This window comes from Aegilops tauschii, chromosome 6, assembly GCF_002575655.3.
Source record: "Aegilops tauschii subsp. strangulata cultivar AL8/78 chromosome 6, Aet v6.0, whole genome shotgun sequence".
Lineage (NCBI taxonomy): Eukaryota > Viridiplantae > Streptophyta > Magnoliopsida > Poales > Poaceae > Aegilops > Aegilops tauschii.
Window position 1 is genome coordinate 246,560,489 of NC_053040.3, and position 22,748 is coordinate 246,583,236.

Sequence of the window (22,748 nt, forward strand, 5' to 3'; positions counted from 1 at the left end):
TTCGTCGGTCGTCCGGCCGCTGTAGCTTTCGTCGGTTGGACTTCTGGGCTGGCTGGAGCTCCAGGCATTGGACGTCCGGCGTTGTCCAATCGTCCGGTGGCTGTAGATCGTCGGACGTCCGGTGGCTCGTTGGTCGTCCGGCCGCTGGGCACTCCGCAGCTCCGTCTTCTTCCGTCTTCGCTTCCACGCCTCCCTCGCGGATGGTGTAGTTGTACACTTGAGCTCGCACTCCTCCTCGTCGTCCGTAGCGTTCTGACAATACCTATGCATGCACACGAGTGGAGTGTCAAGTAGTATACCATCCTCGAAGGTGTCTAGTGAGCACGTGTAAAGGAGATGATTCACCTTTGTGTATGTGAAGTAGATGTCGCACGTGTCACTCACCGAACGGACTCTTGACATGGTGATGTCCATAGGATGCTCCGCATCAAGATGGCAGTTAAGGGCCAGGAGAAGACAACTTTTATAACTCCCTTTGGAGCCTTCTGCTATGTGTCTATGCCCTTTGGGCTCAAGAGTGCCCAGGCGACTTACCAGCAATGTGTACAGAATTGTCTTCATAATCAGATTGGGCGCAATGTTCATGCCTATGTGGATGACATTGTGGTGAAATCCAGAAAGAAAGAGACATTGATAGACGATTTGAAGGAAACCTTTGATAATCTCCGAGTTTATAAGATGATGCTTAACCCGGCCAAGTGTGTCTTTGGTGTACCGGCAAGCAAGCTCTTAGGCTTTCTGGTGTCTAACAGGGGCATTGAAGCTAATCCGGAGAAGATCAAAGCCATCACTTCTCTTCATGTAATTCCTGATTGGACAGCTCCATATTTGGCTTATATGACCTGGGGCGAGTTACCTGAGGATGAAATTTTGGCCAGGCAAATAACCCGGCGGTCCAAGTCATTGACTATTGTCAACGGGGAGCTACATCATCGCAGTGTCACAGGGGCGTTTCAACATTGTGTTTCACTTGAAGAAGGCTGTGAGATTCTGCGCGAGATTCATGAAGGAGATGGTGGCCACCATGCTGGCTCTAAGTCTCTTGTGGCCAAGGCTTTTCGTCATGGATTTTATTAGCTGACGGCTCATGCTGATGCTGAGGATCTGGTTAGTAAATGCGACGGATGTCAGCAATTTTCACGACTAGCCCATGTACCGGCTCAAGAATTGAGGATGATTCCAATTACTTGGCCGTTTGCAGTTTGGGGGCTTGATATGGTTGGACCTTTTAAGAGGTCCAAGGATAAGAAGACCCACCTTTTGGTCGCGGTTGATAAGTTCACTAAGTGGGTAGAGGCAGAGCCGGTCAGTAAGTGTGATGCAGCAACGGCGGTTCAATTCATGAAGAAGGTGATCTTCCATTTTTTCTTTCCACACAACATTATAACAGACAATGGCACTAATCTCTCCAAGGGTGCTATGAAAAAAAATGTCAACGTGAGCATATCCGGCTTGATGTATCGTCAGTGGCTCACCCCCAATCTAATGGTCAAGCTGAGAGAGCCAATCAAGAGATCCTGAGAGGCATCAAGCCCCGGCTTATGGTTCCCTTATAGAGGACGCCAGGTTGTTGGGTGGAGGAGTTACCTTCCGTGTTATGGAGCATTAATACCACCCCCAACAGAACTACGGGTTACACGCCTTTCTTCATGGTTTACGGAGCAGAGGCGGTTCTTCCTAGTGACATCCGTCATGACTCACCTCGTGTGGCGGCTTATGTTGAAACTGACAATGAAAAAGCACGTCGGGAAGCACTTGACCTGTTGGATGAGGAGCGTGACATCGCAGCGGCTCGTTCGGCGATTTATCAGGAAGATCTGTGCTGTTACCACAGCCGCCGGGTTAAAACCAGAACTTTCCAAGAAGGTGATCTGGTGCTCCGGCTTATCCAGGATCAGACTGATATTCACAAGTTATCCCCACCTTGGGAAGGACCCTTTGTGGTCAGCAAGAATCTGAACAACGGGTCATACTACCTTATCGATGTTCGAGAGCACAAGGACTCACGTAAGTCGGAGGAGGAGACCCGCCGGCCGTGGAATATTGCTCATCTTCGGCCTTACTACACTTGAGCCACTGGCTCTTCTGATGTACATATTTTTGACAATGTATATATTATGATCAACATAATAAACCGGCATCCCTGCTAAAGCAGGGCCTCTGTTGTTTTCTCTTCTTAAATAATGAGTTTTTGGTCACTTGGGGGCTTCTGCTTTATACAGCAAACTTATGATTACCCTTTGATCCGGCTTATAGGCCACACATATAAAAAAACTTGGGGGCTTGCTACCCAAGTTAAAGGGACCAAAGAGAGTCTGTTGCAAAAGCACAACTCAAATATAGGTGCCTATTGAGAAAAGCTCAAAAATATTGCTTGGGGCTCTTTGTTCTAAAGAACAATAGTTTTTATAACCCTTGTAATAGGCTTAAAGCCAGGCTTGGAAGCCAGGTGTATTCATCTAAAACCCCGGGTTATCCTGCCTTTTTAAGTCTGCCACTCTGCCCAGGTAATCCTGGAACGACCCTCCGTACTTTTGACAAGTCAATCTTATACAGACCCTGAACTTGTCAAAGTTAAAATGACGATTGGTTGTGTGAGGTCCGGCTTATAAGGTTTGTATAAAGGTTTAACTCAGTGGCTGTGCGGCCCGTTAAAGCACTTGAGTTTTAGGCCTGGCCGCCTATGAAAGCCTTGATTTTTTGTTGTTTGATTTGAACATTTTTTGAGATTTTTTCTCATGTGACATAGTCATACATGGTTAAAAAGCCGATGAGGGCTGTGATGCCTTATGGTTCATACATGAAACTACCCGGTGTTTATTAACCCGTCCTGGCTTTCGACTACAAGTCGCCAGTATGAGATAAGATAATATCCGGTGTTTATTAACCCGGGCTGGCTTTGTTCATAAGCCGGCAATATGCGATAATTACCAGTGCTCAAATTTTGGGTTATCACCCTTATTACACTGGCTTGGTAAACTAACAGTGTGATCAAATATCACATGTATGATATATTTTCAATTATATATGGTTATCCTTAAAAGTCCAGCCTTGGTTATAAACTATGTTAATTTCCCATGGCTTTATATTGGGCATTATAACCCGTCCAGCGGTAAACCGCCAGGACACTTTTTTAATCTGTTGTATGCAGGAACAGATTCAAATTGCTAACATCATAAGCATACGAGGCATATCTTAACATGGCGGAACAGTAGTGTCATGCAAAGCAAATATGCACGATGGCATAACAGATCAAGAATTTAAGCTAGCCTATTACAAGGCATGTGATGCCCAAAGAATAAATTGTTTTAACAAGTCTTGCCGAGAGCAGATGTTTAGCCGGCTTCCGGTTTATGAATCTTGGCCTGGTGGACTTGAAGGTTGTGGATCATCCAGTGCCGGTTCATCTTCCTCTTCTCTACCCAGTGGCTGGAAGTCAATGGTTGTCCAATCAATCCCAGTTAAGGCTTTGAATACAGCTTCATCACTTATAAGTGGGGAGGGGTCAACATCAGGGGCATAAGTGTGCTTACGGATTGGAGGAGTAAGGCTTGGAGTATCATAAGTTGGCGCTTTAACTCTCGTATTGTTGGCATCATAAACTGACTGATAATATGAAAGATCGGTCTCTCAGCCAATTTACTAGCCAGGGGGCGCATTTCCCTCGTAATGGCTCCGAGGTCATCAGTAGTAAAGTCTGACCCATCCTCCTTTATGCTTGGGTAGCCGTTTGCCAAGTCAGTCGGGTCAAGATCAAATATCCACGCTTTGGCCTGAGTTAGTGCGGTAAGAGCACCTGCCCTTGCAGCTGATTTCTTCAGTTCTTCAAACCGGGCAGACATCATAGACAACCTTTCCAACGTCTCCTTGATCAAAGTTGGGGGCGGCTTGTTATGGGAAGCTGTGCCGATGACCCGTTGTACGCCGGTATATAATTGCTCTATAAGTGTATAGGCAGCTTTCAGCTTTTTCCGCATATCCGAGCCAAGATGAGTAATGCGGGATCCTGCATCATCAAAGACGTCTGTACACCGGCAGTTTATTACATTATACATGTTTAAGGCTTATGAAGAAGCTATTTACCAAGAACGGCATCAGTCATGGCATTTATTTGCTGTTTCAAGCCAGTTAGCTCCTCCGCCACCGGATTAAGGGCTGCTTCAGCATCCTCAGCCCTCTTCAGCAGAGTTGACTTTTCTGTATCCCAACCTGCCCGCTCGTTTTTGAAGCTTTCCTTCAATTTTTCCATTGATGCTAAGGCACTGTTCAGTTCATCCTTGGCCTTGGAAGTCTCTGCTTGTTGCGATTTGATATTTTCTTGAAGGTCGGCAATTTGGGATTCCTTCTTGGTAAGCTCAGCCTGCAAGAGACAAGCAATTTATGAGATGACAGGGCATATTCAAAGTCCCAAGCACATAACAAGTAATATACTTGGCACTTGGGGGATCATGTCTATTGCTTCTTATCAAAAAAAATTACAAGGTCCCAAGCTCAATACAAGTATTATTCTTGGCACTTGGGGGCTAATGCATACTTGCTCTAGTTAACACTATGAATTTTTTCTCCCACTATCAGCTCGATGGTTAACCGGTTTACAAAGGTCCTAAACAAGAATTTTGAGCCTGACAACATAACTAGTCCCAACTTAACATATTTGTTAAGTCGGCCCTTGGGGGCTACACACGCAAAATCGAAGAGTTGTTATTCTAAAGTCCCAGTTCATCTTGAAAGCATAAACCGGCCCTTAGGGGTTACACAGGCAAAATTGAAGAGTTGTTATTCTATTAAGTCCTGGTTCATATTGACAGTATAAACCGGCCCTTGGGGGCTACTGGAGTTGATCTATATGGTTCTTGGAAGTTTACAGTACATTCTATTCTTTTATATTCAATAAACTTGGCGGCTAAGGGAAGAATATTTATGCAGAGTTAACAGCATTTACCTCATATCGCTCCTTCATCATATTCAGTAAACCAGCTTCATAGTCACAGCTTGTGTACAAACAGTTTAAAAGCCCAGAATGAATATCTTGGGCGCTGCGGTGGGCATAGCTTTCCAAATCTACCTTCCACTTGCCTTTGTCAACAGCAGAAAATTCTTCTTTGGCACTATGTTTTTACAGAGCAGTGGGGTTGCCTGGGGCTGTATAATTAACACCAGTGACCATAACATCTTCAGTCTTGTCATCAACAACTTTGGTTGGGCTTGGCGGTTTATCAGCATGAATCATCGGATCAACTTCCATATGTTCAATTAAGGTTTCATGATCTTGAAGTGGCGGATCATCAAGAATAGCTTCAGTATTTGGATTAGAAGGTTCCGGGGTCCTTTCCGGTCAGATGGATTGGAGTCATTAACCGGATTATTCAGTTTGGCCTTCTTGTTGGGTCTGGCCTAGGCTCTGAAAATAAGACGCAAGAAATAGGTTAGTATAATGATCAAGCATAAGGTATGAAGGGTCAATTAAATATGCTCACCCAGGTGAGGGTTGGAATTTGATAGAGGCGAGGGTGTCCCGATCTTTCGACAAGATGATAACTATCGATTTGGTGGAGACGACTTTGACGATCCAACTACAAACGTGCACGACGTTGCGCCTTAGCAATCGCTAAACCAACTCCGAGAGGTTATTGACCACGCAGGAGCACGATCAACCTGACCACGAAGGTCTATTCCTGCAAGCAATCGAAGAACAAGCAAGAATATGATTAAGCAATCTGAATATTGCGAATATGGATGAAGTATTGATTAAAGTGGGGTTTCATAAGCGGTCTTGGTCTGGTCGTTGGAAACAAACGAAGTACACGAAGTTGCAGCGATGGCTAACTTTTAACTAAATAAAACCCAAGTCTAAACGATGCCTTAAGGGCTATATTTATATGGAAAAGAGAGGGGATTTCGTCCACCCTTGGCAAGGTGGGACTAAAACACCTCCTAAGTCATTTCCCCTACAATATGGACTCTAAAAATAGATTACATGGGCCTGGCCCAAAATAAGGTGGCGCAACACCATTAATAAGCTATGGACGAAATTTATGAAAGGCCATCTTGTATATTTCGTCCATCTTCTTGTATGTCATCATGGTGGCTTCAAAGTCCGAAAATCTCCACTTGAACCTCTGTTCTTGTTCTCTTGGTACGCACCTTCATCTCCGTGTTTGACAATGCTCCAATGTTCATCCTTCTTGTCCGTGCTAGGCCCTTCAATTGCAAGCAACACAAATGTATCTAAGTTAGGTAGCATCATATTCTCATAAACACTAGAAACATTACCAAGAAATGAAAGTACCTGATAATTTAATTGGCGTATGCGAGCTCTAGCAATTGTTCCAAGAGGTAAAACAGTAGGGGATATGGGTGTAACTGCGGTAGCCATGTCTTCATCATCCTCCCCTTCTTGAAAACAAAGCCGTCCTCGGCGTTGCTTAGTCTGAAATGTGGCTAACAAAAGAGACAAGGTGTACACGTTGTATATGTATATGTCATCCATTTTTACTGATCTCAGTTGGGGCACATGTGACATGGTTATACAAGAGCACCCTTCAAAAGTCGTGAATTATAAAGCCAATATATTATCACAAGAAGTCAAAGGCATGACAATATTGCAACTCAGTTTGCAGATATAAGTGAAGCTCTTATTCATATAAAAAGATTGACAATGCTTATCATTAAACCATCCCAACATTGATGAACCATCACCAAGATTAGAGGTCATATCAAAATGATTAAACATTGGCACAATTATTTTCAAACATATTTGATCCAAATTTGAGTTTTTCCCTGATTCACATGGTTCTTTCGCATCAATAGTTAATTCAATGGGTTCACTCAAAATTGTTTGATCACATGGCAAAGTCAAATCATGAACATAGTCCTCTAAAATAGCTGGTGTGATCAAAGTAGTGGGTAGCTCATCACATGGTTCATTTAAACTGACAAGGCATTCATCATACTCATGTGGAGGTGGAAGATCGGTACCTTTGTCATTACCTCTTATGATCAACAAAGATGATGTAGGCACTCTAGGTGGCGACACGTCACATGGTGGAGGTGACGTAGTGCTCTCAACAATGCATGTTGTTGTCATAGGAGACGCAGTGCTGGAAGGAACAACCGTCGCAACTCTTGGGATTTGCACCTTTCCCTTGTTTGACTTGTGGGCAACACGTCTTGTTATCTCCTGTTCAGCTTTGCAAGCAAAGACGAAACAAATGGTCCATAGGATAACATGTTTCATGAATTAGTATCTCCTGAATGTCATGGTTTAATCCTTCCCAAAATCTATCGATAAAATATTCTTCACTTTCTTCTGAGGAATGCAACAAGGTAGTTTGTAAATCATCATAATATTTCGTTACGGTGTCACTACCTCGTTTTAAATGTTGCAACGTTTTCATCATGTCACGAGTATAATAAGCGGGGACAAATGTATGTCTCATGGCAAGTTTCAAATCATCCCAAGTAGTAGGTATATAATCAGGGTGTAACCTACAATATTCATTCCACCAAACTAAAGCATAACCGGTGAAAGAACCAACCGCAACCTTAACTTTTTTATGTTCATCAGAATTATGGGAAGCAAATATATTATTTATGTCGAACTCCCATTCAATATATAAAGAAGGTCAAAAACGGCCATTAAATGGTGGTATAGAAACATTAACCTGATCATGTGCATTTGGATATTTGTGCACCTCTCGTAACGGTTGTGGTATTTGCATAGGTGGTGGCACGTCTCCCGCGATCGACAAAGCCCATGAATTGACTCTTGATCCTGTCATGATTAGTAGAAACAAGAAATAATGTTCCTATAACTACTACGATGTGGTGGTAAAATGCTCACACTAAAGCAAATATCATTGTCTTACAAGTTCTTACCATGCAGCAGGCGGTGATCGGCAACCAGCGGTGTCAAGTAACTCCAAAAGTTTGGTAAAGCGATTGCCAGGTGAATGTATGTATACACGGTTTAGAAATATGTGGGGCTGAGTTGGCTTTATATATGTGGAAGAAAAATGCTACAACCATGTTAATGAATGCAAGGTGAAAATTCGTTGAAAGTGATCGAGTGCTGGTCCTAGGCTAGACTGTACTAGAGACGCGAGCCTAAGACACCGACGAAATTCACGCACTGGCTTGAACTGGGGATTTCTTCCTTTTACTGATCACTGGATCAAAGGAATAGGCACACAAAATGAGCAGTGCTAGTAAACCGTGTCACTTTTTTTAATCAGAAAAGTTGCCTTGTTCCATGTGGACCAAACACACTCAAACTCTGGCTGATGGAACCAAGCACCACTTGTGTTCTTCTTTCAATAATATATAGATGCTGCCAACACCATACGTTGGTACAAGTCTCCTTCAACACACCTTTTTTTTCACAGCCAAGTACTAGCACAACAAAGCACTATGTTTTTTTCTCCAAAGTCCAAACATGGTCAACAGCCCCACTCTTTCTATTTATACTTCCAAACGTGCATGCACAACCGAACAAGATTCTTTTTTTTATTCTTTCACGTGTTGCACCTAGTAAGGGAAAACTTCAATGCCCAAAATCTGGTTAGAAATGTCTCTGATGTTAGGGAGGCGCTTTCCTTTTAAACCTCCAAACAGATAAGGGTTTTTCCTTTAATTTCCTTGAGAATCCAATCTTGCCAAACAAACAAACGTAATCCTACTAGTATGTATCTTCTCTGTGATTCTGTTCTTGTTTTTTTGTCTCCTTCCTTCTTTATCTCCAGAAAATCAGGGATTAACCAAACAGATCAACGCTTGCCTCTTATGTCTGGCTGATCCCTTGTTTCCTTGTATCGCTTTCTTTCCTTGCTATGAATACGTGGAATCTTCTTTCTTAAACACCACGTACTTCTCTCTTTCTCTCTCTCTCCTTGTTTACCACAAAAAGGACAAATAAACGTTTTGACTATTTCCTTTTCTCTCCGCAAAAAAAAGGATCAAGCGTTCAACACATTCCTTGTATACATTTTATTTCTTTCCTTTTTTTGCTCTCCCAAACGCATCTGACTTTCCAAAACAACAGAAGTACTTCTCCGCAACAAATCCTCCAAACAAAGGACCCGCCGATCTTGTGTATAGATTTTTTTAATGCCAACGGTGGGTGGGCGATTCTGATTCCCTTCCAAACTCTGCCTCGTCTTTCCTTCTTTCTTTCTCTCACGCTTTTTTTTCACTCAATTTCCAGAAACGTGATGGGCTAGGACTCCAAACCGAACAGGCTTTTCTTCTTCTTATTCTCGCTGCTAATCCTATCCAAACTCCCAGTACACCTTTTAGTTGATTCCCAAACCGAACCAGTGTTTTTTCTCTCTCCAGAACAGCAAGGGTACCAATCAAATTTGCCAAGATCACAACTTGTGGAACAAGAACCACGGATCAGATTTCTTTTTCTTTTGTTTACTTTCCAAGAAACAAAAGTTATAATGGATGATGACGAAAGTGAGAAAAATATATGAGAGGATGGCTATGAAAATAAGGACGAACGAATGGCAATGGTGACAAACAACAACAAAAATGGCAGTGGAATATGACAATGAGATGGATAATTGTGTTTGCGGAGGCGGCGTGAACAAAACGTGACTAGAACTCGAAACTCTAAAAGACTAACACTGAACCAGCAACTCAACACATGATGCAACCGAAAATTCAACAATGCAAAAACAAAGTGGTAATGGCGAAAGGCTCAGACTGTCTGGGACACGGATGAACTAGTCTAACTTTTTTGTGGCTTTTTCTTGGACTCTAGGTATAAAGAACATATGCAATCTAGACTATGAAAAACTGAAAAATTTCTCACCGAGCAACCTCAAAACTGATACCACTTGATAGAGGCGAGGGTGTCCCGATCTTTCGATGAGATGATAACTATTGATTTGGTGGAGACAACTTTGACGATCTGACTACAAACGTGCACGACGTTGCGCCTTAGCAATCGCTAAACCAACTCCGAGAGGTTATTGACCACGCAGGAGCACGATCAACCTGACCACGAAGGTCTATTCCTGCAAGCAATCGAAGAACAAGCAAGAATATGATTAAGCAATCTGAATATTGCGAATATGGATGAAGTATTGATTAAAGTGGGGTTTCATAAGCGGTCTTGGTCTGGTCGTTGGACACAAACGAAGTACACGAAGTTGAAGCGATGGCTAACTTTTAACTAAATAAAACCCAAGTCTAAACGATGCCTTAAGGGCTATATTTATAGGGAAAAGAGAGGGGATTTCGTCCACCCTTGGCAAGGTGGGACTAAAACACCTCCTAAGTCATTTCCCCTACAATATGGATTCTAAAAATAGATTACATGGGCCTGGCCCAAAATAAGGTGGCGCAACACCATTAATAAGCTATGGACGAAATTTATGAAAGGCCATCTTGTATATTTCGTCCATCTTCTTGTATGTCATCATGGTGGCTTCAAAGTCCGGAAATCTCCACTTGAACCTCTGTTCTTGTTCTCTTGGCACGCAGCTTCATCTCCGTGTTTGACGATGCTCCAACGTTCATCCTTCTTCTCCGTGCTAGGCCCTTCAATTGCAAGCAACACAAATGTATCTAAGTTAGACAGCATCATATTCTCATGAACACTAGAAACATTACCAAGAAACGAAAGTACCTGATAATTTAATTGGCGTATGCGAGCTCTAACAATTGTTCCAAGAGGTAAAACAGCAGGGGATATGGGTGTGACTGCAGTAGCCATGTCCTCATCAGAACCTGTTGATTCGCCAGAGGAAGAGTGAGAAGTTCCCTGATAATTTGAATCAGACGGATTAAGAGGTTGTCGGAAATAACCTGCCTTGGGATAACATGTGTCATAAGTATAAGAGACCTCTGGGCGGCGTTTACAAACCGGCGTGTTTGGTAAACCGGAAGAAGTTACCACATGGCTGCTATGCCGGGTTGTGCGGCGAGCATCCTGTTGCTGTTTCTTCAAAAGAAAGTTTCCAAGTGAGCTAGAGGGTGAGAAAATCTTACTTTCCGATTGCTTGCCGGGTTTTCTGTGTGGGCAGAGGTTCTAAGCCAGATGAGAGAATAATTACCTCCGCGTCACTTGCACGGCTGGCTTCTGCGTCGTCCTGATAACAATCATTGTCAATGAGGTGTATGAAAAAGGAGCCAAGTGAATCAAGTTCTACCTCTGACTCCGGGTTATCATTGTCATCGTCAATGTTCAACTCGGCAGACTCGACGGTTTTCTTCTTGGCGGGCTTCTTGTGGACCTTGGTCTTGGGACGAGCTGTCTTGGCCGGTTTATCCTGCGGTTTCCTCTTCCAGAATGGATCAGCACCCTGTTAAAAGTTGAAAAGATCATAAGGGAGTATTAAGAATATGGATTAAGAAACAGTTGGGCAATTCTTACAGCTAGCGGTTTATTTGAAGCACAGAAAGGACTAAGCCTTGTTTAGCTGCACTCGGCCACCGGTATATCCAACATTTTCTTGACAGCTTCAGTAACTTCAGCATCAGTCAGCTGAATATCAATGTGGCGTTGAGGATCTTTCACGTCCCCTGTGTATTCACACATTAAACCGGGGCGACGGCTTAAGGGTAAAATACTCCAAGACACCCAGCAACGGATGAAATCAACGCATGTTAAACCGTTTGCCACAAAGGATTTGAGCTTTGAGAGTTGTGGCGCATATTTGGCCCGTTCCTTTGCACTGAGTCTTTGGGGGAGTGGATGTGTACTGCTGAGCCGGTGAGCACGGTACCCCGGCAGAGGATTCTCACCAGCTGGAGATGTATCTTGGCAATAGAACCAAGTTTGATTCCAGTCTTTGGGATGGCTATGATGGTTAGCGTGAGGGAAGCTGACATCTTCTCTCTTTGGATTGACACCCCGCCAAGTTCAGTATTGGGCCGTCCACAAATTCTGTACGGCGGTTTAAATAGTAGAAATCTCTAAACAGTTCGACCATGGGCTCCTCTTGTAGGTAAGCTTCACTGAACACTTGAAAATTGCAAATATTGGATACGGAGTTAAGTCCAATATCTTGAGGGTGAAGTTGGAGGAAATGAAGCACATCACGGAAATTTTTTGATCCGGGAGGGCTGAATCCTCGAATCAGATGGTCAACAAAAACGACCACTTCCCCTTCCTTGGGTTCAGGGGGATTTTCAGGACCAGGGACTCTCCAGTGGATGACTTCCTTTTTGGCTAAAGCGCCAGTAGCAACACACCCGTTCAGCTTTTCTTCTGTAACCCGGGAATGAACCCAGTTGCAGGAATAAAAGGACTTGGCCATTTATTCGATAACCTGGAAGAAGGTTTGTGCCGGTTTAAGATTCATGGTTAATCCGTTAAAGGTTAAAAGGCAGAAAGTGTTGAAGCATGCAAAAGTGTTAAACCGGAGATTGGCTTTATCAAGTTGCAGAGATGAGCAATTGGCGGTTTAAGAGGGGACTAATGGTACCTGGCGGGTTATTATTTTCTGAGTTCGCCTGCACATATATTGAAAGTATAGATTTGAAGTTGGAAAATGGCTAAGTGATGAAAAATAGTTTTCACAGATTGATATTACAATTTTGGATCTACTGCGTGTCAGAAAATGAAAATATATTCAGACCTAAATATTGGTACTTGAACAGTTTATGAAGTTCCAGATTGGATTTTCTACCTAAAAAGAGATGCTCTGATGAGGAAAGAAGGACTATGGCTATTACCGCACAGGAAGATATCAAGTTTGAATCAAAAAATTCATGCTACAGCAAAGAACACAAGAAGAACAGTGCTGAACCTCCATGAGCTTGTACGAACCCTAATGAGATCTACGGAGGGGGAAGGAGGAAGAACTTACCGAGGCTGCTGGAGCGGCGGAGGCGCGCGAGCGAGATCTGGACTAAACCAGGTTGATGCAGCGGCCAATGGTGACGCAGAGGAGAGGGTCGATGGCGGTGGCTGGGCTCGAGAGCAACGCGTCATGAGGAACAAGACGAAGACGAAGAGGCTGAGGGGGGAAGTGAAAAGGACCCCTGACCCTATTTATAAGGCGAATGGATAAGTGGCATGCGCAGGAATCGAGGAGCTCCAAATTGGATATGTAACAGGGCCGACGCCTCGATTTTCGGAGGTTTATTAAAAATGAAGATACATATATGATTTTGGATTTGTATAGAATTAATGACAGGTGACGTCATGGCGAGTTATCATGATCTCAGAAGATGACGTCACGGCGAGTTACAAGTTTTCGTGAAGGTAATGGAGAAGGATTTTTCCTAAGTGTTGAAGATTGACATGAACAAGTTCAAATCAACCTGGGGCCTAATGTTGGGGATATAACTATTGAGTATAAACCGCCCAGGAGGGGCCGGGTTATGCTCATGATGATTTACCAGTATTGAAGCCCATGAAGACAAACAAGATGGCGACTTACGAAGGAGACTTAATAAGAAGGCCCAATGCCCAAAGGCGGGTTAGGGCCCATAGATGTAAACCGCCATAGGTGTATGACTTGTACTGTAAGATAGGAAAGAGTGGATACCGAGCCGGACACGTTTATGAGCCGGCCGGGATTATGTGAACCGCCGGGCGTCAACCTGAGTATATAAAGGGACGACCCGGCGGCGGTTTAGGGGTAAGAAACAACAACTCGAGAGCCAGGCAAGCGTATTTGCTCCCTGGTCATCGAAACCCTAGCAATACCACCTCAAACTGGATTAGGCCTTTACCTTCACTGCAAGGGGCCGAACCAGTATAAACTCCTCGTGTCCTTTGTCCCATTTAACCCCTTTAAGCTAATCTCGCTGTGATGGCTCCACGACTAAGTCCTTGCACTAGGACATCTCACGTGACAATCCCACGACACCAAGTCTTCGGTGCCCTTAGAGAAATCCACTATGTACAAATGACCCTTTCTAATCCCTCAGAGATGAAGGAATATTCAGTGGCCATAAAGACGACCATTTGGTGATGGAAAATAGAACTAGCATTCCTAGATCACAAAGCTTGCCAATGGACATAAGATTGAATCCAAGGGACTGAACGAGTAAAACATCATCAATGTTCTTATCTTTGGATATAGCAATTTTATCTACCTCAATTACCTTTGCTTTGTTGACATCGCTGAAAGTAATATACTTCTGAGATGAAGCAACTAAGTTGGGGTCGACAAACAATGAATTATCTCCGGTCATATGACTAGTGCATCCACATCCATTATCCATTTGGTACACCCGGAGACATAGTCCTGCAGGAGAATCAGGATTTATTAACCACCCACATATTTGTAGGTGGCTTCGAAACATATGAGCGAGCACGATATGATTTCCTTCAATAACCAAAAGAAATGTTTCTCAAAGGAGTGCGATCATAATAAAGAGAGTATGCATTGAAATTTTTCCCGAATGCATGAGCATAGTGGTTAGATGAGGTAGACATGTACTAATTCTGTCAAATCTTTTCGAGGATATATCGAGCGTTTTCAGCATGCATGGTTAGTAACAAAGTGACAGGAAATGCCTCGATAGTTCTCTTAGCACCCAGATAGTTTTCTTTGGGGGACCATTCCTACTATTTGGTCCAACATAGCGAGCAACAACCTCACCATGTTGGTTCTCGAACAACTTATAGTTGCCCTGAGAATCATCACATGAGTGTTCAGGAATGAGACAGTCATATCCCAAGAGTAAAGCAGGTCGAGCGTTTTGCTCTTGGCTGGCGCACACATAGTGCGAGTATATTTTCCAGGTTCCGAGTAAGAACTATTTTCATTCCGTTTCGTTTCGAAACTGACACCTTCTTTTTTTGCGATTTTCGTGGAGAATATATTTCTTCAGAACATCGAGATGGTTTTATACCCGTTGAAACTTTTAAACATTCTTGTTTGAATAAGATCCTTCCACCTAGCACTTTGATCAGATATAGATCAATTTCCTCGAAGAAGGGGTTAGCTTGCATAGAGGATTTAGCATTAGATTCAACATTGTTACATTTAAGGCCTTTAAACAACGTGGCACAAACACTTCAGGTTGCTCCTTGTGTTGTTGGGTGAGGATAGAATTTTCTCTGAGAAAATCATCATGAACCTCTCTCAGCAACTCGAGTTCCTGTTTCCTTTTCAGGTAATATGTTAATCTGTCGTGGTCGTCCGAGAGAAAATCATGACGATTAGTAAGTTCCTCCATTCGAGACACAAGAGCAGAGTGCTCCTATGTCAATGACTAGTTTTTCTCCATCTCCTCAACCAACAACCCTTCGGATTTCCTGAGGGTTTCCTCAATTTTCTCGAGAGTGTTTTGTTGCTTCTTAGCAATTTTGATCAACTTAGCATGATCATCCTCATGTGAAGAAAGTTGATCACCGGTGTGAACCTTGTGATGTTTGGAAGGTACCTTTTCTTTTGAGGGTTTGGCCATGAACCAGTAGGCAGGAGAATCATTGTTGCCCGAATGATTCTCGAATAAGTATGATGTAGGACTAGAGGCACATGCTATGTCGGCATGCCAGAGTCTGAATCATCATCAGATTCAGCAACTTCTTCGGAGTCAGATGACTCTTCTTCATTGGAGTCCATCTCCTTGCCGATATAGCCTTTTCCTTGCGAGAGGTGTTTTTGTGGTTAGACGAGGACTTGGAAGGATTCCATGAAGAAGATCTTGATGAGGACTTGGAGGAGAAGTTGTCATTCTTCTTGAAGAACTTCTTCGTCTTCTTCTCATCATTTGAGTCATAGTTCTTGCTTTTTCCTTTTCCATGGTTGTTGTTTCCCACTCGAATCTTCCACTCGTGCAAATCTTAGCTTCCCAGAGAGGGCAGTCCAAACTGAATTTCTTGGCATTTTGCATTTCAAACATGTGTAATCTCTAGTACATTTTGATGAGGATTTTGAGCTGCCAGAGTTGCTAGATCCTTTCCTCTGAAACTGATTTTTTTCGGAAGCGCTGGAATCTTTTCATGGTCAATGCAAGATCCTTGCTGATTCTTTCTGGGTCATCTGAATCTGCTTCGGCATTGCCTTCTTGGGAGGATTCAACCAAAACCTTGAGTGCGGGATTCTTTCGATGACTTGAGCCATAGTGATTTATATTTTCTTCTTCCTCTTCGTCATGGGTGTTTAGTGTTTCCATGATGTCAGCGGAGTTGAGAACTTTGAAATCAGCTCATTCACGAATCATCAGAACTAGCGTGTCTAAGGAACTATCTAGGGATCGAAGCAACTTCTTCACAATTTCCTGATCAGTGATGTCTTTGGCACTGAGACCTTGCAGGTAATTTGCAATGTCTCTCAGACGATCAAAGATTTGCTCACAAATTTCATTGCAAATTCTCTTGAACCGGTTGAACTTTGCACGAAGGGTATCAATGTGAGCTTATGTCTGAGTTGAAACACCTTCATTAATCTTTTCGAGAATATCCCATAATTCCTTCACAGTTTCACACTGGCGGCAGCGAAGAAATTGAGCATGAGAGAGATGGCCGCCAATGTCATCTTTGGCTTGAGCATCCATCTTGAAAGCACAATTGCTCCCAGGGTGATTTTGTTAATTAATGTCAGCATATCTCTTGTTGGACTAATGCTCTTACCTAGTGTATTTCCGACAAGTTCAACAATGGCGTGGAAAGTACAAGAGGATGTGGAACCCCTTCAAAATGCTAAGGACACATATTGGCAAAAGCTCAAGACTCTTCATTTATATTTTAGTGATCCAAGATCACATCGAGTCCACGGGAAAGCCAATACTATTAAAAGGGGATGAGGTGTTGCTTAATGGTCTACTTGCTCAAAATCCTTAGTGATATTGCTCCAAAGCCCTCAATCATTTTCTCATTCCAAATATGTCCAAACCCCAAAGTCAAACTCGGCCCCACCGATATCTTCTATCCGGCGTCACCGAGTTCATTTGACATAGCCACTACCAGAAACCCTAACAGTTCGGTCACACCGATACGGATCTCGGTCTCACCGAGATGGCCTTGCAAACTCTCTGTTGCCTGCTGCAATTATTTCGGTCTCACCGAATTTGCAATCGGTCACACCAAGTTGGCTTGACATTTTCTCTGTTTCCTCATTGCTTCACTTTGGTCTAACCGAGTTGATGCAATCGATTCCACTGAGTTGATGTTTGCCCTAAGCCCTAGCACATCGGTCACACCGAGTTGTTCTAGTCGGTCCCACCGAGATTCCTAACGTTCACATTTTGAACTAAATCGATCTCATCGAGTTCTTCTATTCGGTCTGACCAAGTTGGGTCAAATGTGTGCAACGGTTGGATTTTGTGTGGAGGCTATATATACCCCTCCACCCCCCTTCTCCATATGTGAGAGAGCCATCAGAACATGCCTACACTTCCAGCTTACATATTCCGAGAGAGAACCACCTACTCATGTGTGGATATCAAGATATTCCAATCCTACCACAAGATTCTTGATTTCTAGCCTTCCCCAAGTTTCTTTCCACTCAAATCATCTTTCCACTGTATCCAAATCTGTGAGAGAGAGTTGAGTGTTGGGGAGACTATCATTTGAAGCACAAGAGCAAGGAGTTCATCATCAACACAAGATCTATTAACTTTTGGAGAATGGTGTCTCCTAGATTGGTTAGGTGTCGCTTGGGAGCCTCCGACAAGATTGTGGAGTTGAACCAAGAAGTTTGTAAGGGCAAGGAGATCGCCTACTTCATGAAGATCTACTCGAGTGAGGCAAGTCCTTCGTGGGCGATGGCCATGGTGGGATAGACAAGGTTGCTTCTTCGTGGACCTTTCATGGGTAGAGCCCTCCGTGCACTCGCGTAACTTTTACCCTTCGTGGGTTGAAGTCTCCATCAACGTGGATGTATGATAGCACCACCTATCGGAACTACGCCAACAATCTTGGTGTCTTAATTGCATTTGCACACTCCAATCCCATCCCTTTACTTTCTTGCAATTAGCATGCTTTACTCTTTCTGCTGCTCATACTCTTGTCATGCTTGCTTGAAATGTATTGTGAATGTTTGAACTTGTGCTAAAACTCCACCTTAACTTGAAGAACTTAAAAACTGCCACTTTTACTTGTTGAGGGTCTAATCTCCGCCCCCCTCTAGACCCCTCTTCCCGATCCTTTTAATTGCTATCAGAGCTTTGGTCTCCATTGGTTTGGTTTAATCACCATTGGAGGAAGATGGATGAGTATATGATTGGGAGTATTAGACGTAGAGTGCCTATGCTTGACGGGGAGTTCTATAGTTCTTGGAAGAATGAGATGCTTGAGATTTTCAATTAATATAATTTGAACAAGTATATTACTAGCCTTACGCGCCCCCATTGATCCTTTGCATCCTACCCCCAATGAGTATCTTGACATGACCCGCAATCCTAGAACTATTGATCTTATCATGATAGGATTGCCTAGAAATTTGCTTGTATACTTGCCTATATGGAAATATCTTGAGGAGCGGTTTCCAAACTATTCCTTGAAAAATCTAGATGAGATTCTTCAAAAGTCCATTGCTTTTCAAAATATGGATACTAGTGATCCTAAATTTGATGATGGTCTATTTGAGCTTCGTGACCTTATGCGTGCCAAAGGAGATGTTGGAGTCATTAGTAGCATCATTTCACAAGTTATTATAATTCATAAACATGCACATTGTCATGGTCATAAATCTAATGAATCACTTTTGCTAGGTGATGATTATTCACACGATGATGTTGAACATGGATACTATGATGAGGATGATGATAGTGACTTTGATCTTGATGAGTCGATGAGACACTTTGGTCTTATGGCTAACCTTCGTGGCTACATGACCGGAGGAAAGGAATGTGTTCTTGATAGTGGATGTACTAATCATATGACCGGAGATAAGGACATGTTTCATGAGCTTACTGAGAACGACGGTCCCCGCAAGTATGTCACTTTCGGTGACAACTCCAAGGGTAAGGTAGTTGGCCTTGGTAAGGTGGCCATCTCCCATGATAGCTCCATCTAGAGCATTATGCTCATTGAATCTCTTGGTTATAATCTAATTTATGTATCTAGACTAGCTGACTTTGGTTTCAATGTCCTAATTACTGAAGTAGATTGGCAAGTGTTTCGAAGATATAATCATAATATGGTCTTTACCGGTATTCGTAGAGGGGATCTATACATTGTAGATTTCACTAAGAGAGCTCAACTTCGTACTTTCTTTATTGCTAAATATTCTAAAGGTTAGTTATGGCATGGAAGGTTAGGTCATGTGGGCATGCGGAGTCTTGATAAGCTTATTAAAGGTGCTCATATCCTTGGTGTTAAAGATGTCATATTTCAGAAGGATAGACTCTATAGTGCTTGTCAAGCAGGAATACAGGTTGGAGGAAGTCATCTCATGAAGAACATCATGACCATGAGAAGACCGCTTGAGCTACTTCATATGGATCTTTTCGGTCCCAACGCCTACAAGACTCTCAGTGGTAACTCGTTCGGTTTGGTGTTCTTTCTTGATGACAAATCGCATGTCCAAAAGATCTTCAAAAACTTCGCTAGGAAGGCCCAAAACCAATTTGAAGTGAAGATCAAGAAGGTTCGAAGTGACAATGGAATGGAGTCAAGACCGCCAATGTGGATACCTTTCTTGATGAAGAAGGGATTTCACATGAGTTCTCGGCTACGTACACACCTCAACAAAATGGAGTTGTTGAGAGGAAGAAACGGACACTTATTGAGATGGCAAGAATGATACTTGATGAATACAAGACACCAAGACACTTTTGGGCGGAAGCAGTTGAGACAGCTTGTCATGCTATGAATCGACTATACTTACACAAGCTTCTCGGCAAGACGACATACGAGCTTCTCACCGGTAACAAACCCCTAGTTGTATACTTTCGAGTATTTGGCTCAAAGTGTTACATTCTTGATTGGCATCGTCGTTGAAATTTGCTCCTAATTCTCATGAAGGTTTTCTACACGGTTATGGCTCAAACTCTCACACCTACCATGTATACAACAATTTCACCCGAAAAGTTGAAGAGGCGGTAGATGTAAAGTTTGATGAATCTAATGGCTTGCAAGTACAGCAATTGCCAATTGATGTAGGAGACAAAGACCCTTCGGAAGCAATTCAAGACTTGTCTATTCGCAAGATTCGACCAAAGGAGGTGAAGGAGAGTACCTCGTCCGTTAAAGTGGAAGCCTCAACTTCACATCAAGGTGAACCACAAGTTGATTTGGAGGCATCCACAAGTGGAACACATCAAGATGGAGGAAATGAGGAAGTACAACAAGATAAACCACATCGACCTCCCTCTCCATCTGCACAAGAGAACGACAACGCCAACAACAATGAAGGAGGGCAAGAAGAAGAAGAAGAAGACAATGAAGAGGATGTTCCACCCCAACCCAAACAAAATCTCTCACGAGTTAGGGCAAGAGTCACAAGAGACCATCCCATCGAACAAATCTTTGATGATATAACCGGGAGAATTACTCGCTCTAAAACTGATTTAGCTAACTTTTGTGAACACTACTCATTCATTTCTAGTCACTACTGCAGGATGCTGCTAACGCGACACTACGATCAGAGACCCTTCGACGAAACTGTGTGCGGTGCAATAATCGCAAATGGTGGCGTCAAAAAACCGTCAAAAAAGGCGCAAAACGTTTGCGATGACGGATGCATCAAACACGGTTCAGATTTTAGTTGCGTGTGTGATTCAGGGCGTACGGTTTAGTTCAAACCATTTTCGATGAGTAGGAACAAAAGAAACAGGCAGCCAGATGAAGGTGTGTGCGATGTACAACATATGGTTCACTCGGATGAACTGTTTGTGATTAGGAAACACAAAAGAAACGGTCAGCAAGATCAAGGTGTGTGCGATGTACAGCATACAGTTCACTCGAATGAACTGTTTGTGATTAGGCAACACAAAAGAAAGGGTCAGCCAGATCAAGGTGTGTGCGATGTACGACATGCGGTTCACCCAGATGAACTGTTTGCGTTGAGACAAGAGAACAGAAACGGTTCAATATAAAAAATACCCTAAATATTGCAAGGTTCAAATTCAAAGATTACAATGCCCAAATTCAAACATTGCAAGTTGCGTCATTTTTGAAAAGGGATCAGCCGCTGACAAGTCATTTATGGGTTTGACACAATGATTTCCAATTGCTTTGCCATATGTTCTTCCCATATGAAGTTTGGCATTTTTGGAGGCACTTCCATTCAACAGTACCAGCCGGCTCTGATAATCATACCATTGATCTTTCCTAATTAAACGCGTGTTCAACCTCAGTACACTCAGCACCTTTGCTCTGGCAAGAAAGAACCTGGCGAGTGTAATCTCCGGTGGGGTCCCTCGGTAGGAGTTCAAAGTAATATTTGAGAGATGCAGATCCAGGCATTCGATGTGATTGTCGTTATAAACATCATCCACCGGGCCTAATATGCACTGCAAAAGAAGAGAACGTGTTAGTGCCTACATGCAGTTTTGAACACTGCTACACGCCCATTTGGTTTGCAGGATTTGTAAAATGCACCAACGTGACATCTTCGATGTGGCATGATTAACATGGGCATTTGATTACAATCTAGAAACATGTAGCCTTGTTCACAAGAGGTTGGATTGGATGAAAAATTCCCTAAGAAAACTAGTACAGATGAATCCAAAGGGGAAATGCTTATGGACGATTGTAACCATATGAATGAAGCAACCAATATGGGGTGGGGGTGTATGTCCTAAAATCCTCCAAAATTTCTTCGGAAATCATAGTACATTGTCATTGTAAACTTGGGAAAAGGTGCAAAAAATTGAACTCCCTTATGGTTAACATTTAACAGGAAAGGAACATCACCTCGATATACAGCTTCTTCAGGCACGGAAAGCATCTCAGGCAACTGAAAACTTGGTCCAGGTTGGGGACAACAGATTCTAGTGCCAAGACCTTCACTGTGCCCAGAGTCTGGGTGAAGCTTCGCTGGATGACAGACGAACATACATCTTCAAAACTAGAAATAACGTTGATATCAAGAAGGAGATGTATATAAGGTGGCTGTTGTACCTGAAAGTTGTAGTATTTGACAGACGAGTAGCCCACCACTTTCAATTTCGGCGCAGAAATGACATTGATTCTTGTTGGACCATGTTGATCAACTACAAGTAATCTCTCAAGTGAAGGTGTGTCCTGGATGACCATATTGTGGTCCACCTTTTGTGATCTCTTGTTGCAGCACCAGCAACACACATAAATAGTCCGGAGAGTCCTGGAGGTGATGTGCAAGGTACTCAACGAATTCATCGCCTGAAGACGAAGGAACTCAAGTGCAGTACAGCCACGGAGCAGGCGCTCCATGTCATCCTTTGGGATGCGGACGGCGCCAAGCTGGAGGTGCTTCAGTCGTGGTAGAAAAAGAGCGGGCGCGTCATTAGGGGGGAATGGCAGTTCATGAACTTGGAGAGGCGCAGGGTGGGCGCGAAGCGGAGCGCGGACATTGGCGGCAAGCCCATATGCCCATCATTATAACTTAGCTTCTCGAGCCGATCTATGGCGCGGGATCGGAACCACTCGTCAAGCTTGGCTCGCTCCTTGCCATTGGAACGGAACTTGCCCGCGATAAGGCCTTTGATTGGGCCATGGTGACTGCCAAGGATCTGGGAGAACGCATCCAAGCTTTGGCGATAGCCATGGCAGAGCTTGTGGGCGTGGAGGAGGTCGACAGGGGTGCGAAGCCATAGGGTGCGCCACCGCCGGGAAAGGGCGGCTGTCCTCACCCAATATTTGATTGGGAGGAGGGATATGATAACTATCAACATATCATCGGGGAGGTTGT